This window comes from Corvus brachyrhynchos, unplaced genomic scaffold, assembly GCF_000691975.1.
Source record: "Corvus brachyrhynchos isolate BGI_N302 unplaced genomic scaffold, ASM69197v1 scaffold1, whole genome shotgun sequence".
In the NCBI taxonomy this organism is placed as follows: domain Eukaryota; kingdom Metazoa; phylum Chordata; class Aves; order Passeriformes; family Corvidae; genus Corvus; species Corvus brachyrhynchos.
Window position 1 is genome coordinate 7,023,464 of NW_008237222.1, and position 10,477 is coordinate 7,033,940.

Below are 10,477 nucleotides of genomic sequence, written 5' to 3' on the forward strand. Positions count from 1 at the left end.
GGACCCCCATTGGCTGTGGATGGATCTCTGCATCCCCTATGGATCCCATGGGCTGCAGGTGGATCTCTGCATCCCCCATGGATTCCCATGGGCTGCAGGGGCACAGCTGCTTCACCATGGTCACCACCACAGCCTGCAGAGGAATCTTGGCTCCAGCGCCTGGAGCACCTCCTCCCCCTCCTTCTCCACGGATCTTGGTGTCTCCATGTTGTTTTCCTCACATGTTCTCACCTCCTCCTCTTCTCTGGGTAGCAAAAAACTGTGTGCCCTTTGTTTTGATTTTCTTCTTAAATATGCTAGCACAGAGGTGTTACCAACCTCTCATTGGCCCAGTTTTGGCCAGCAGCATGTCCATCTTCAGAGCCATCAGCCACTGACTCTGCTGGACACGGTGGGAAGCTTCCAGCAGCTTCCTCACAGGAGCCGTCTTTTTGGCCCCCTGCTACCCAAAACCAGGCCGTGCCAAACCAATACATTCATCTAAAAAGAAGCTGCAATGATGCTCAGTTTTCCCTGACAAGCCTTATTTGGAGAGTATATGTAGTTGCTGCAGTAATGTAATTTGTTAACTACTTTGGAGGGTAACATCCTCCGCCCCACAAGTTTAGGCTGTAATGTGCTACTGAGCAAGTCCACACAAAGTGTCTGTGATCATTCACCTTAAATATATATTTTTTATTTTCAGCAGAAGAGGACTGCAAACCTTCTTTCACACAGTAAATCCTGGCTCACTTCCTGGCCTTGGAAAAGATTATTTCAATACCTGTGAACATGTGCATTACAAGAGACAGGCTTCCTCCTTCCTGTATCGAAAACTGAGCTCTGAATATTTCTCTGGGAACCTCAAGCATGGAGAATTAGCACATTGAACAAAGAATGTCTTCCTGCCCCTGAAAGAAAAAAGGAGTAGACTGAGGTAGCACCAGTGTTACAGGCTGAGGACTAGCTCCTCATGGCTCAGAAGCAAAAGAGAGAAATGAAGCCAAAGCCTCCTACAGCAAATTTTGCCCTACCTCTTTTCTTCCTTTCCAGTACCAAACTGTATTGTCTTAATCTGGGAATGTGATTTATTTGTGAAATATCTAGTGGGTGGCAGAGGTGGGGAGCAATGCTGCACAAAGCTCCCCAGAGCTGCTGACCGAGGTAAATAGTGTGTCATAACACATTTATCAAATAATAATGGAAACCATATAGAACACATAGGAGAGGGAGGGGGAAACCCCACTCCCCACTGGGAAGTTACTGAATATTTCAGCCAGTTTATAAAAGGATGTGTACATGTATTTGGAAAGGGGGAGGTTTTTCTAGCTTCACCTCTGCAAATAAATCATTGGCCTGGGATGTCTGAGCAGACAAGTGAAATGGATGAGCACATTATAGATCAAGGAGGTGGTATTCCTGCCTTGGTTAGTTTGAGACAGACCACCCAAGCACTGTGGGACTAAGATGAGACTGTAAGTTGTGCCTGTAGAGTTCTGAAAGGCCCAAGCTGCAGCCTCTGACATTGCATGAAGGTGGGGGATAAAATAAAATTGGTGGTATTTCTCATACAGCGGGCATGACTTATCTGAACTGATGTTGTTCCTAATATTATTTTTTCCTTTGGCTGGATTGCCCCAATAGAGAAAATGAGAAAGAGAAAAAGTGGCAAAGGTGTAATAGTTATGCCTGTTTTGAAAATAAGTTAAAGTTTAGGTCAAATAAAAAGTAAAAAAAATAAAAATTTATTGATCTTGTATTTGTACATTATTCTCTGTTTGCCTATAGTGACTTTCAGAATACAGAAACCATAGTCAGATACTCTCACAGAAATTAAGAATTTTGCATCATAACTGGTCTATTGAAGTCATCAAGAATTACTTATGGAAAAAGACACCCATTCCACATGAATAGGGCTTACAGAGCATGGATGAGTATTACCAAAAAATTCCCAAATTAAAAGAAGTCTGACAAAGATGGTATCCTTATAAATATATGTATAGTTAACACTTTGGAATTTTTGCAAGGAAGACGTAGATATGAGGTTTGGAATGATCATCTTTAACAGGGAAACCTCTTAGAGTGAAACTGATCACCTTTTTATACTTATACATGGCAATAGTGGTTAAAGGCTGCAGTGCACATACAGTATTGAATTAGATGAATTTTAGGTTGTAAGGAAGCAAGGCAGGAAGCATAGAAAATTATCCACAGAAAATGATCCTCTTTTTTTTTTTTTTTTAAGAAAAAAAGCTGTCTTGATGTTTTTCTATTATAATTTAAAATTTTATAATTCTTAAAAATTTCTATTGAAGGAATATTGGAAGTTTGTACCAACATTTCTCTTATAGTGGACAACCTTAAATTGTTTTAAAATTATTTAAAAAACCAAAAAAAACCAAAATTTTTTTTAAAAAATGATGGTTTTTCATCCTTTCCTCCTGGCTTGATCATGTCTGATAGCAGTGCAGCAGCATTTGCAGTCACATGTAGCCCCCCACGCTGCCAGGTCAGACACTGGTTTTGGTTGGCGACTGGGCCAGAGGCTGTGAGATGAAGCCTTGGGACAGCTCACCTTTAACACCTGCCAGGGGATGCCCTGGCCACAGAGGGATGGTGCTGGTGGTTTGTCTCTGCCTCCCATAACCAGTGTCTGAGCGGGGTGTCAGCTATGCTCCTGGAAACGGGATCTTCGGGCTGACGTAGGAGGCTGAGATGCTCAGCAATTAAGTCCCTGTATCACATTTCTGAGGAATGGAGACATTAACTCCCCATATTCAGGCTGGATTTCAGCTTCAGCATTCATAGTGCGTCTACCTAAATCTCCCCTGACGTTTTGATTTGATACAGTATCATTCAGTTGGTGCCTTAAACTGTGCAGCGCAGCTTTTTCTCCCCACACTCTTGAACATCTGCTCTGCTTCAAAAGTTGCTGCTGAGTTTTGCCTGAAAGAGAAGATATTATTTTCTTTTTTTTTCTTGCTTTTTTTTCCCCCTCAAGTTTTAAGGGGAGCTGACCCTAGGCAGGGGATGAACAATTGGTGTTTGTGCTGGAGAACAAGGCTGCAGGAGACTGGAAAGAATCCTTCTCTGCCCAAGGGCTTAACGCACCCAAGCAACTGATCTACAGCTTGTGCTGTAAACTGTGGGCTATGGTTGCAGCTGTGATCTCTGCATGAGATTTACAGCCCCTGGATTTGCCCCTGCTGTGTTCCCAGCCTGACTAAAGCAACTTGCTTCGTTCCCAGCATGTCCTTGCAGAACGTGTTGCACATCAGTTTGGGGGGTATCTGGAGGCTGCTCCACAGCCTCATCAATTCATGTAGACTGCCTACAACCTGGCCACTGGTGGGAAAGCTCTTCCTTGTCTCAAGTCCATTCTTGGAGGTAAATGTGGTGTTATCTAGGTGCTCAGCTACAGTAGTGACTAATTCTCTAGGTATTAATAAAAAGCCAAACAAATGCCAGATGTTGTTGAAGTAAAAGGAAAATTCCTTTTAAAGAAAGTTTATATAGGGGGTTGTTACACCTGGAACTATCTGGATGTTACCCTGTTTTCCTACTGCTGCTGTCTACATTGAGGCTAATTGCACCCATTCATGTAGAAGTTTAGCAGTTAAGCAACTGTACAGTGAGAGAGAGGACAGCAAAGAGAGCTGCCCGGAACGGCAGCAAAGCAGCACAGTGGAATGGGTTTTGGGAGGAATGCAGAATTGAGGGAGATCTGTGGTCCTGTGAATCCTCTTGCCTCCTTTGTTCCCTCATGTAGAGGTTTCTCCAGCAAGATGTCCTTTGTAAAGGAGCCTTCTTGTGTATTTGCTGGGCGCCTCCTTAGCACTTCCTCAGGTCGCTACATTGTAAGGCAACCTCAGAGCATGGAACGCTCGCCTGATAAATCTGTAGCTAAATTAATATGTAAGAAATGCAGTATTAAAAAGGGCCAGAAAAGACTGATTTGTTGTTGAAAGTGTTGTCTAATGCATATTGTTGAAAGGATTCCTGTAGGCAAAGAAGACAGGTTTCCTTGACATAAAGAATAGGCCTTGATCCCATAATTATTTTGGCAGGTGCTTAATTCCCAAAGTGTGAGTTATCCTATGAAATTCAATGCACATAGTGAAACAAAGGAGTGGGAAGGGAGGAGGAAGGGATTACATCTGTTGAGAGAAAGGCAAGAGGGGCTCTCTGAGAAAATGGGACTGAAAGGAGGATTGAAGGAGGAGAGGAAGGGCGATTGGCGGATGAGAATAGGAAAGCAATTCAGATTTGAAGTTGAATCAGCATTTGCTGACATGAACGTGACACTAATGGAAAGGATTTGGGAGAAGAATTGATATAAGGTAATAGATTTGTTCTCTCCAAAACATTCTGTATGCAGGTAATAACATGTAGAGTTTGTTTATAATAACTTAAAGTGACATCCTTTGGTTTCAAAGTGAATTCATGGTCAGAAACAAGGAATGCCACACTCACCTGTTTTTCTTCTTCTTTCCTTCTTTCTTGAAATTTATTTCTGGAAGTCATTAAAATTCAGATCCCATCATTTGTAACAAATGATGTGAAGTGTTAGGTACAGTACTTGGAATATATGTTTGTTAAAATGAAGGAAGAGACTCTTCCAACACTTTGGGATTTTATGAATGATTTACATCTGGTGCTAAAGTTCATAAATGAAACGTGGGAGAACCAGATGCTTCATTTCTTGACTGCATCGTGTCTGCACATACTGATGGTGAATTGAAAATAGGAATGTCTCATAAATCAAGAAAATCTATTTTTGTACTCTTGATTTCTATTCTGAACATCCATATAACACCCAAACAAAAGTGGTAAAATTGGTTCCTTGAGAAACCCTTTATGTTTAGTAACAGTGTGAACATGTTAAAAAAAAAAAAAAAAAAAAGAAAGAGGGAGGAAAAAAAGGAACCCATTTTCAGAATAAAAAGTGCTCAGAATGAGCAAGCATTCTTGGAGATCAGCATTGAAGGCACTTCATTTAGCAAGAGAAAGACTGAATGGAACTTCTGGGCAAACTCTGCCAGCCATACAAAGAGCTGTGGTGTATAGTGAGGTGACATTTCACGGCTTTTGGCATTGGGTGGAAATTTACTGACATGATAACTGAAAGCAGAATCTGGCCCACCGATTGAATAGGAAGATTAAAGCTCACAAGCACACATTTAGAGAGAGAGGAGTGAAGTTCAGATACTTAATTTTTTCATCAATGTTTTGGAATGGTGCTCTTAAGCCTTCCCTCTTTTCTTGTTGACATTTTCTACTGGCCTCAGAACTGGAAACAATGCATCTCATGTTGTTCAGGTGCCACTAAAATTTTTGCAAATAGGCTTTTAAAGTACAATTTATTAATTTACAATGAAAGAATAAGCACAAGTCTGTCTAAAGAATTTTTTAAATAGAACTAAAAGATTCCTACTTCCTTGATTTCATAGCATGTGTTTATACACATATTTTAAAATATTATATTACAATTCCAAAACTACCTGTGAGAAATGGCAGGGTGGCAATAATAAGTTTGGATGAACAGGTTGTACCAAAGGGTTAGCAAGTACCAGCTGATGCGTGGTAGTGCCCACATGTGTCCTCTTGGCCTCCAACAAATGCATGGTAATTGGAGTGGGCTCAGCTCACTGTGCAGGTGTGTGAGGCTGACTTGACTCACCTTGCAGTTGCTGTGGGGGTAATAGTGTGCTTCCAGGCAATTCTTGCAGCTCAACAGAAACTTGTTACCATGTGGGATCTTGTTTGTGTGTCTAAGCCCTGGATGTGCATACCTTGCTATTTCTGTTAACAATTGAAAACAAATATTTATTTAAATTTATTTGCACATCCTACACACAGATTGAGTGTAGGTGTGCTGACAGAAGGGAGACTTTAGGAAGGATTTCATAAAGGTGAAGGAAATGGCTTAGCAGCCAGGTTTCAAGGAGGCACCCCAAATGCAAGGAGCATCCTGAGCCATGGAGGGCCTCGTGATGGTATCAAGATATGCACTGCTGGCAGAGGAGGTAGAGCTTGTGAGCTGGGGGAGCCGACCTTGCTTTCAAAGGCAGGTAGGCAGATTGTATAAACACTTAATCAGCTTATGTATTTGCTACTCCAATATTTCTCTTATGGAAGCCAGTGGAAGTTTTGCCTTTTATTTCAATAAGAACAAGATCAAGCTTTTCTAAGGGGAATATTCCATTTCATGCTGGTCATTGTACCCACTTTCAGGCTGAGGTGGAGTCACTAGAAGTGACAGAAGCGCTCTGTACTCCTCTTAGTTACTTTGCTGCTCAAAATGTGTCCCTAACTAATACAATTTGCTATATGTCATAAAACACAAAGGAAAGCACTTTTCACGCCAAATATCAGAAAAGCACTCTCTTTTCTCAACTGCAGAAGTAACAGAAATGATGTGTTCATTTTAAATTCCATTCATGTAGGCCCTAATAAAAGCTATTATAAAATACAATTGTGTGGAGACAAAAAGAGAGATAATATCACTATAGCTCAATATAAAATTTAAGTAATTAAGACATGAAAACTATTACACAATTTACTATGAATGCAATGTGAATAATAAAAGGTTTAACCATTTCAATTCTGTTTTGTTGGGGGTTTTTTGTTTTTTAGGGGTTTTTTTAATAGTGTCTTTTGAAAGTGTTTGAGGTTGAAATATTCTTAAAGATCTAAATTCTGTATTTTTTCAGAAGTTGAGCAGGACTGAAAAGTAAGGTAGGTGGGTTTCCAAAGAAGTCTCGTACATATTTTTAGATATTTTGATGTAAATGTGGCACTCTACCACATAATGGATTCTACATGAAAAATGTCAGTTTCAGGTGATTTTGATTGTGGTTGTAAATAAAACAGGACATACTGAGTGAACTGAGGAAGTATTTCAGCAGTGCAAGTTAAGCAGCTGCATAATAGATATGAAATTGTGTAGATAGACAGATGGGTCCCAAGATTAAAACAAAAACATCCATAAAAGTACTGGAAAGAAAAGTATTTTTAAACAGGAGGTCCTTAAGCTCTGCATTTTACTTTCACATGATTCACCACTGTGTCCTCTCCTCTGATGGGCTTCACCAACCCTATTGGTAAATGGTTGAGAGGAAAGCTCAGTCTAGCCGTTCTCTAGCTGAGCGACTATCAAAATCCAGTATATTTAATAGACATTTAAATAGACCTATAAATATACATTTGTATTTTATATATATAAATGTATATATAAAAATAGACATTAATAGACATTTAAAAGATACCATTTTCTTGTTCACTGCCATATGCACGACAGCCACAGGCGTACACCAGCCTGTCTGCTAACACTTAGCAACATCTGCTCGATGATCCAGTCCCATCTTTTTACTTCATTCCAGTGTGATGGTGTGTGTATGTTTTCTAGCTCAAATTCGTGGCCAGCACTTTGCTTCGGCCGTGTCCAGGCTCTCCCCATGGAGCAGCACTCTCTGGAGCCGTGGGAGCTGCGAGCTCGTGCTGGTGGTTCAGTAGGTGGCACTCTTCCCCTTAGATCAGCCCGAGCCTTGGTCCCAGGTGCCGCACGGGAGATGAAGCAGGAGCTCCGCAGGAAGTTACACGACAGAGCCTCGTTTTGCCCTGCTGGGATGCCAGAGACTAGCGTTTGCCAATATCCAGGTTGGAATACATCCTACACTGGATCACTGTATGTGGTTCGTGGGCCATCCTGAGCTTATGGAGCAGCAACCTCCATACCTGTCCTGCGCGGAGAAGAGAAGCAGGGACTGTCTTTAGCAACTGGGCAACATTTATGCTCAGGATCCAGTTCTGCCCAAAAACCTATATAGGGAATGAAAACAAGGTTTAGAGATCAGTAAGATGCAACTCCGAGGTCCACTGAGTTGTTTAGGGTGACATTTTCAAGAAAAGTTCACTGGTCTCACTTGGTAAATTTGAGGAGCGCTTGTTTGCTAGGTCTTCAGAAGTTGATGATCTGCAGTTCCACTTATCATAACTTTGTAGTACTCAAACCTTTGTCTGCCAGGTCCCAGGTGCCTCAAACTGGGAGCCTTTTTTTATAAAATCTTAGTCTTCAACATGCCTTAATTTCTTGGCTGTAAAATGGAGCTGCTAAGACTTATATATTGTGTTAAGACTTCCGTATGTGTAGTAAGGGATGGAAGTGTTTGTGATGTGCTAGGCAAAAAAAGTAAAAAATTCACTTGAGCATTGTGCTTATATTTGTTGTTATGATGAAGAATCTAATTGTGAAGTTCATCTCCTGAACCTTTGGGATCTCTCTTTTCCTATTGTCATGGCTTGTTTCAAACTGGGATGAATCCTCCCACACATCACAATGTGTAAGCGAAATAATAATAAAAGGCAGTAATGATAAATTTGGCCCATGAGATTTTAATTTTTAAAATTTTGTTAGTTTTGTAAATCACCATTTCTTCTTAAAACTGCAGAATATTATCTCCATTAAAGTTATATGATGACTCAGATATTTATATACTTTAGGAACAATCATTAAAACAAATAAATAGTCCAAGTTACACAGGTCAAGTCTTAGGATAGGCTTTATAGGAAGAAAGATTTGCAGGTTTGTGGTTTTGTAGTCTCCCCAGTAACTCGTCCCATACATAGTTTAATATTTGAGATATAAATTATTCATGAACAGTTTTTAGTAATCAGTGAATTAGCCACTTGCAATTAAAAAAAATTGACCTCCTCTTCTTGCATTTAATCTGAGTAAAGTCACTGTCATTGCTGTGTGATTGGGTCTCATCTATTTTTATCTGTTGTAGCAACTGTTTTGATCCAAAATTGAGAAAACCACCCTAGAAACCTTAAAAAAAGGTAAGTCATATACACATACATATATATATATATAACCCTTTTCTCCATGCAGAAAGACAATGCAAGCTGTCAAAAAGAAAGGCAAACCTTTAGCCCTGTGTATTGGGTCTGGCTGAGATGCAATTTTTCCCCATAGCAGCCTTCACAGTGCTTTGCACTGGTAACTCGAAAAGTTGTAACACAGCAATGTTTTGGCTACTGCTGAGGAAGGCTCCAGCAGCATCAATGTTGTCCCTCCAAAATTCCACCACAAATCCCTGACCCGCTCTGCCAGTAGTCTGAGAGTGGTAAAGATCTTGGGAGGTGACAGTTTGGCAGCTGAACCAAAGTGACCAAAGGGATACTCCATACAATATGGTGTCTGCTCAGCAGTAGAAGCTAATGAGAAGGAGGAGAAGACAGGGGCATTTGTTATTTATGAAATTTGTCTTCTGGAGTAAGAACTACATGTACTGAAGCCCTGCTTCCCAGCAAGTTGCTGGACATACTTTGCTTTCTAGAAGTAGAGAATATTTTTTTGTTTGTTTTCTTTGCTTCTGCATGCTCAGCCTTTTCTCTTGCTTGATTAAACTGCCTTTATCTTGACTAACAAGGATTGCTTTAATTCGTATTTTTCTCTGCCTCCCCTGCCAAGGAGGGGAGTGATAGAGCAGCTTGGTGGGCAACTGGCATCCAGCCAAGGTCAACCCACCACACAGCCACCAGAAATATCTAGAAAGCCAGATTACATGTACCAAATATTTTGACATCTCTATTTGGAAAAGTAATGTCATTTTAGAGTGGATGACTCTTCTTTCCCTTTACCAGATAGAGCCTGAAAGAAAACACTGACTTCAGAATGTGAATTCTAAGAATTAAAAAATTTCAAAGAATTAAAAAATTTTCTTTGAAGATGTTTATAAGACAGTAACAATGGATGATGCCAAATATCATGTTCTCCATTTTGCCAAGACTTCTTTGCTTCAGTGCCTCACTTTTTTTCATCAGGCACAAACTGCTGACAGAATGTCACTGTAATAGGAAAAGACATCATTTAGAACAGTTATTAATATAACAAACAACCATGTCAGAAGAGGGTTAGACATCCAAATGGACAATTTCAACAAGACACAATTAAAGTTGCATTATTTCCCTCCCTGGAGCTTAGAAAGAGGATAACTTTGCCTTATGTTTACCTTTTTTCAATTTGTCATTGAAACAGAAAACTTTTTTTTTTTAAAGCAGCTATACTGTCTTATCTACCATAGCTTTGATTTCTTCTTATCTTCATAGTTACTACATTGTAAATACTCGTTTATTCATGTAGATTACATTGTAGAAAAGATATTAGTAACAAAAGGCCCTTTGTTGCCTTCTGTATTAGGTGGGGTGGGAGCTAGTGGATAGAGATGAGGAGTGTGCACTGAGATGTTGAAAGCATTGTTTAGAGAGATAGAAGAAGAGAAAGACAATTTGAAATGAAAAAAAAACTTAAGAGGACAAGATTTCATAGAGAAAGGATGGCAGGTTATGCAAAAACCTGTTGAGATGTCACAGGGAAATATAAGAAGATTCAGACCCTGGAATTTGAGTAGGCAAAGAAAAGAACTACCTTTAAGAGAAGTTTCAGTTAAGTTTCAGTGGAGTACAGACTGAAAATCTGATTTAATAGGTTCAA

General features: G+C 40.0%; 1 long non-coding RNA gene across 1 annotated transcript in view; it reads left to right on the forward strand.

Annotated features, from left to right (window-relative positions):
* LOC108445401 overlaps positions 1-10,471 on the forward strand; it is a 163,860-nt gene extending 153,389 nt beyond the window's left edge. The window contains exon 11 of the long non-coding RNA XR_001860243.1: positions 686-10,471. This is a non-coding gene — a long non-coding RNA (uncharacterized LOC108445401). The remainder of the gene's footprint in view (positions 1-685) is intronic.
* The last annotated feature ends 6 nt before the right edge of the window (positions 10,472-10,477 follow it).